At 37.5% G+C, this 7500-nt stretch overlaps 1 protein-coding gene across 3 annotated transcripts in view; it reads left to right on the top strand.

Annotated features, from left to right (window-relative positions):
- samd12 (sterile alpha motif domain containing 12) overlaps positions 1–7500 on the top strand; it is a 114094-nt gene that overhangs the window by 61746 nt on the left and 44848 nt on the right. The window lies entirely within an intron of this gene.

Below are 7500 nucleotides of genomic sequence, written 5' to 3'. Positions count from 1 at the left end.
TGTGAGTGTGTTTCATGACGACCACAGCAACAGTATGGTTTTAAAAAGAAACACAAACGTATTTATACTTATTAAACAAGAATAAACTTAAGCAGTCCTGCCAGGATTCTGGGATTTTGAAATTAACGCAGAGTCGTAAACACGTCGACATTCACAGGAGCTTAAGGTTTTTCAAAATGGCCGCACATTTTCTGCAGATTTGCGATGCACAGTACAGATAACACAGTCAATATGGAGTTTAAAAGAAGAATCCTGGCTATCCTGTTTTATAGCATCCTGTTTTATCCTATATTTAAAAAGAAAATGCACAAATAGCTTATTTAAAATTTGTAAGTAATCAGTGCAAAAGTTTGCACCCCCTTCCTTGATTTCTAGCTGACACAAATTGTAACTGTATTTTGGTAAGTTTGGTTTTTCAGAAACTAGAAAGTATAAAGTCTGCTGCAAAAATCCTTCTCAGAGGGACAACGATTGCTTTTGTCTTTTTCTTTCAATGGTAGAACTTATAATCGATTATAATACCAGTGAAATGAATACTCTGTGTATTGACTGAAGGTTGGATGTTTATAGATAATTGGATTATAAAATAGGATTCATTTCTGTTTATTCATTTATAATCTATTATTATTCAGGCAGAAATGTAGGAACAAAAATAAGCAAATTTAACATTAATATTTAGATCTACAGAAATTTCTTTAACAAGTAAACAAGAAATTACTTTAACAGCAGATGTTATTCTATTAGAAAATAATCATTTATTCTCGTTTCTTTATGAGCTCTGTGGCGGAAAGTTAACAAAATCAGGTGTGTGACGACTAACACTTTGTTATTGAACCAATTAGTTCAGTTCTGTTATATTTTAGTCCCTGCTGCTTCCAGTTAATAACACCAGCTTGATTCATATTTTCAGATCATTTCTGAGTAAATACGTTTCTCGTCATAAGTGATCTTGGAGGTGGATTCAGACCTTTTGTATCCGGCTGGATTTTCATAATCCTGCATACAGGCCTTTTTCAGGTAGCCCTGTTTTTGTGCAAATCTATGTCCTTGAAAAAAAATATATCATTCTGTATTACTAGTGGATGGCAGGGTGTAATCTGAAATTGAAGAAATGCTATCTGACTGTCATTGTACCTGATTGCGACATTCTCCTCAATCTGGTTTGAAGAGAAAATTGTACCAGAGCATAATGACAGCGCTCTCAAGGCTATCATAAGATCTCCTCTGCAGAACAAAAAGCATACTTCTTTATAAATTGAAGCTAATGGGATGTACAGAGTCTACTGACTATACGGAATAAGGAGAATTATAACTTATTTCTTCAATTTATCTGACCAACCTGGAATGAAACGATGAGTGTCTCTGAGTGAAGGCAGTTTAGCAGATCAAATTAACAGGATAAAAGAAAGATGACCCGGAGAAGCAGAAGGACCGAAATCATAGGAGTTCGTGCCAACGGATTCAGCGTTTTTCGGTTCTATTGTTAATGAGAGGTTTATATCCCTCAAGCAAAACTCATCATGATTCAGATAAACATCTGATTTATCTGATTGCAGAGCTGTTTTCCACTGTGATCTACAGCATGTCTAGGTCAACTCGGGAAAAATCTGAATATGGATGACTTATGCTTCAAGTAAACTGTCAGTCGAGTACATCGTTATTTGAGGCATCAAATAATTTGAGTGTCTGAAGAACCAGGAACAGAACGAAGGAGAATGGGAGGATTCGATTCAATCGAAATCAAATTTCATAATACACATAATAGAAACCTAATACAAGAAGATTAGTATTATATGAAGATTAATATAATACAAAGATTCAAGATTAATATTAGGCTTATATTTAAATGTGTTTGTATTCAGCAATAATGAACAAGTCTGAGGTGACTTAGGCGACTGTGGGGAGGAAAAACTCCCTTAAATGGAAGAGGGAGGAACCTTGAGAGGAACCAGACTCAAAAGGGAACCTCATCCTCATTTGGGTGACACTGGATGGTGTTATTATAAATATAGAGTTCGGTAATTGTGTTTTGATGAGGAGGTTGTTGTCCTCAGGGACCACATGAAGTTTTGACCTCCTTTGTCCGAATGTCCAACTGGAGCTGATACATCTCTAGATGGTCCTCACAGGGTTGGCTTCATCTTAATGAAGGTCCGATAAGGTGCCATCTAGTCAACGCACTTCATCGTAGTCTCCTCGATTTCCTGGTACTTCTTAAAGCTAATTTTGTATTAGCCAGCTCTGTTTTAACTTTGTCTTAGTTCTGTTGTAAATTTTAGAACGTACAGCTGCGTTACAGCTCCAGGGTTCGATCCTGGGCTCCGGATACTGTTGTGACATTTCATATGTTCTCATGGTGTACGTGTGAGTTTCCTAGAGGCTCCACAGAGTCCTCTGACAGGCATGTAGGTGGATCGGCTGCTCTAAAATGCCTCCAAGTGTGAAGGTGTGTGTGACAGGGTGTATACCTGTCTCGGGTCTAGCGTTCCTGGGAAAGGCTCTGGATCCACTGCCACCTTAAGGTTTACAAGCTTGAAGGCCACCTCATGATACCATCTACACTATCAATAGAATGTGGACTGCATTATATAACTGAAAGGGTCTGTGATGGGTTTTCATGAAGGACATGTGGCCTTTTATGTAAGGTTTTTACCAGTTCCTTTCTGCAAGCCTAGACATCAAGTCATCAAGTTCTTTAGTATCTTAAGCTATTCAAAGAATATTATAAATAATGTGGTTTTTCAGAAGACCCTTTTATCTCATCTGTAAAATCTAAACTCGGGTTGATTATATATTCTTTTCATCCTTTTTTTCATCTGCAAGTGCAAGGAACTGCTACACTTAATACATTTATTGAGGTTTAAAAGTACATGGGTATAAAATAAGAGCGAAGAATAGAAGAAGACTGTAATTAACATAGATAGTATGACACCGACACCAACCATGATGAGACCCAACTTTCTGTAAAACTTAATAATGAGACCAGCTACATCAGGAGCTCCTTGTCTTATCAGAGAAGACTTTAATCTTTTCCTGGACCGATCATTAGACCATGTAGCCCTTAGGACAGTGACTCCTTCAAAGTCTGCTCTAATTCTTAATCAAACACATCGAAGATCCAGGGCCACATGACATTTTCCCATGTTCACTGCTTCCAAAAGATGAAATTGAGTGCTTTGTCTAAATGTGCATAACTCTCAACCCAAACTCATTACTTCGGCCCTCAGATAGTAATAGTGATCATTAAAATAGTATGCTGTGTGCACCAAACTGCACACTGTCTCACCATCAAGCAATTACAATTATTTGAGAAATGCCAACCCACAGGCCCACCCGCAGGCCCACCCACAGGCCTGCCCATATCCTAGAGAAGAAATTTAACCATACATGCTCAAAAACTTTGATTCTGACAATAAAACTACCAATTTAACTAACTAACTAGCTAGATAGCTAACTAACCTACTGTACATCTTACTTTTTTTTTCTAATTTCAACAGATTTTAGTCATTTACTTTAAATTCTCTTCTAATTTGCATACAATTAATTTTTTTTCCACAGGACATACAGTTTTATTAACACATAGATTCAGGATTTTGAGTTTGTGGCTTTCTTGACCAAGCAAGCAATCGGATCTCTTTTAGATATTCACGAGATGATCAAGGAAGCATTTAAACCCTGGACTTTCTTCATGAAACTATAGCTTTTAACTTTATTTTGAATCCAGATTCCTTTTGAATAGTGAAGGCTGTGTCTACACTGAAAGCTAACCGCTAAGAGAATGTTCCCCACAGAGCTCTGTCACCTTGTCCTGTCACCCTGATCAGACCAGCTTCATATGAAACAGACTTTGGCTTGACAAAGTGCACTGATTTAAAAATGGATGTAATTCATCTAAAAATAGACCTTTCCCTGTTGATGCTATTGGCTGATTTACAGAAAGCCTTCGACACATGAGAACAGAGATATTACATTTTTTTTTTTTCAAAACAGTGGGCATTGGAGAGTTTTTAAAGCCCCAAAAGGAAATTCGTTGAACTGAGTGTGTTGAAATACTGTCCATGCTTAAAGTTGCTATTTTCAGTTCCTATAAACATTGGCATGAGCTCATTCAGACATTTCCTGCTTGATTTTGCTGTTGGAACACCACGTCACTACTCACTTTCCCTAACATTCTGGAGTTCATCTCTATTCCTGGTATTTATTTATTTTTTTTCCAGTTTTTCAGTGCAGTCTAACACTTTATCAGCCTCAGGTAATACTGCATAGCCTATTTAATTTATCCAAAACTGAAGAATATCGTTACCCACTTACACCATTGTTAGGAAGTTGGGGTCAGAGCATGGGGTTAGCTGTTATACAGAGAGGGATAAGGGGATTGGTTGAAGGGCTTACAGAGGCAGCTTGGCAGTGGCAGAGTATGAACTCACAACCTTCTGATCAGTAGCTCGGAGCCGCGACCGACTCGCATATACACAGCGTTTCTGTTTCTATACCAGACCACTGTACAAAGGGGCAGTCACTCACAGTTCGATGATTTATGGACTGTATCTCAGTCCAAAACTGTAGCCTTGTAATCTCATAAAATACTTTAGATTTGACTCTCGGTTCAAGACCTGCTTCATGAATTAGACACAAATGAGACGTGTTTAGCCAGAGGCCTTATTTTAGTTTAATACTCTTTCTTTCTTTCTTTCTTTCTTTCTTTCTTTCTTTCTTTCTTTCTTTCTTAATTTCATGATTTCTTTCTTTCTTGCTTGCTTTCTTTCTTTCTTGCTTTCTTGATTTCTTTCTTGCTTTCTTTCTTTCTTGCATGCTTTCTTTCTTTCTTGCTTTCTTTCTTGCATGCTTTCTTTCTTGCTTTCTTGATTTCTTTCTTTCTTTCTTAATTTCTTTCTTGCTTGCTTTCTTGCTTTCATTCTTTCTTTCTTAATTTCTTTCTTAATTTCTTTCTTTCTTGCTTTCTTTCTTTCTTTCTTTCTCTCCACAGGTTTGAGTATAACTTCAAAAACCCCTTTAATTTGCAAATGAAGTAATGCATTGAATTTTCTCCACAGGACATACAGTTTTTATTAGGATTCAGGCTTATTATTGCACTCAGGCTTGAGTTTCAGAGTGTGGAGCCTTGTTCATCAGGGTTGAATACGCAGCATAGTCCATTAAAAAGACATCATCCTGGTTCCACTCTGTCTGCCCCCCACCTCAGCACCCTATACAACACTGGCACTAATGCAGACTCCCTGCTCATACCATGCCCTTTCACACACACACACACACACACACACACACACACACACACACACATGCTCAAAAGGCCTGCTAGTGAAAAGGCTTATGTCAGACATGACACTAAGTTCTTGAGGACAAATATTTTTCAGAATTTCTTAATATTTGGTCTGTCCCCTTTTTTCTCTTTAATGGTAAATCAAATTCATTGGCATGTCAGTTGAACAGGTTCTCCAAAGGAAGGGGCCATTGGAAAATCTGACCTTTTGTTTAGGACGGTCAACACGGTCAATATCGCACATATTGCACAAAAAAATTGTATTAATTAATCTAAATAAAAAAAAAAAATCAATGTGATCACAGACTATTGGAACCTTGTGTGTTTATTTATGTGTTTGTGTGTCCTTGTCTATATACTATATAGCCTTTATTCAGCCGGAGCTCGATAAGTTTTGATAAGTTCACATTGTTGTAGTAACAAAAGCAAAACAGTAAATATTACGTACAACCTGCACAAAACTGCTGGCTAGTCGTCGCCCCCCCCACACACAAACAGACACACACACACACACACACACACACACACACACACACACACACACACACACACACACACACACACACACACACACACACAGTAATTGATGGACTGTATGGATGACCTTCTCATGCACATTTTAGCAATGTGGCATAATTCAGTTAGTCTCTAAGCAAAAAGATCTGTTGTAGTCAGTTTGATTTTATTTGTCTAGCACTGTTAACAATGACACAAAGCAGCTACTGTATATGTAGAAATTCAGGAAATATATTATAGATTTTGAATTTAAGTGTATACCTAATGAGCAAGCCAGTGACAATGTTGGCAAAGAAAAAGTCCCTGAGACAGAAGAAACCAAAAGAGACCCAAAACTGTGTATAATATAGTCAAAAAAGTCTTCTAGTTATATCATGAAGTCTGTTTTGTTATGATCAAATATTCACTCATGGAGACAAAACCATGTACCATTATAAAGGCATCGTTATCGCTTCTCACTGGCAATCACAGCAATCCCATATATCTCCAGCATTTCCGTGTGGTGCAGTCTCCATGTAATGAGACTCCAAGTAGAAGTAGGTCATCAGAACATTCACGTCTAAATACTGTGTTGATCCAATTCAGATATAATAGTAGTAAAGCTTTCTGGATCCAGCGGCTGAGATGTGGAACACAGCTGTGAGCAGCACTAGCCAGTTGAAACCCTGACCTTGTCTGGACCAGAGAGGGAAAAATCACATGCACTTGATGCTGCCAAGTGTAACACCTGGTGATCCTTCAGCTATAAACGTGATGGTAATTTGAGCATATTGACCCCTTAAACGTGCAGTAAAGCTTTTTTCGACAAACTTATTATACAGCATTTTGTCCTTGTAGTTATACATTCTCAACCAACTGAGCACAATTTTCTCTTTTATGTAGCAGCCTAATTGTGGCTTTTCATTGCATCACTGAAAGTGCACACACCAGTCTCTCTCTCTCTCTCTTTCTCTCTCTCTCTCTCCTTCTCAATCTACCCTTACCTCTCACTTTCTTTCCTGCTTTCTCGTACTCTTCTCTAAATCCTGCAGACTTTTCAAACACTAATAAACAATCTAACAATCCATCATTAAACATAATTGGTGCTACTGCATATTTCATGTTTAATTGCTTGTCCAAATGTTCCCTTTCTTCGCTCCATGGGTGAGCTTGATGGAAAAAGATTATTGTCTGCAGTCTTGCAGTGTGGACAGACCCAAGCACCTGTGATCATATGATCTCCCTTCTCATTATCTGTATGGAAAACCGACTGTAATTAGAGAGATTTAGTCTGGATTATGAGGCAACCGTATTATTGTCTGTGCAGGTCTGCAAAAAAGAGACCTTTATAATTTACATGGAAGCCACAGTGTGTGTGTTTGTCTATATTGTGCTCAGGCGGTGTTCAGTATGTTTCCGCTTGATGTTTCGTTTATACATTTTGGCTTTCTTGATGCTATAGATAGTTTTAATAATGATTTGTGTACTGGGATCAGCCAAGACCACTTCACATCCAATAACATCAAAAAAAAATATATATTTTTTTTAATGATTAATATAACAATCATTTTTATATTATTTTACACAATTATGTCATATACATACACACACACACACACACACACACACACACCTGTATATATATTTATATGTGTTTGTTTATTTAGAATTAAACTCTTTTCCATGTCCAAGTCCATTGATTAAACCGCCGTATGCAACACAAC

Source organism: Tachysurus fulvidraco, chromosome 24, assembly GCF_022655615.1.
Source record: "Tachysurus fulvidraco isolate hzauxx_2018 chromosome 24, HZAU_PFXX_2.0, whole genome shotgun sequence".
Lineage (NCBI taxonomy): Eukaryota > Metazoa > Chordata > Actinopteri > Siluriformes > Bagridae > Tachysurus > Tachysurus fulvidraco.
This window is presented reverse-complemented; position numbering and strand designations above follow the sequence as displayed.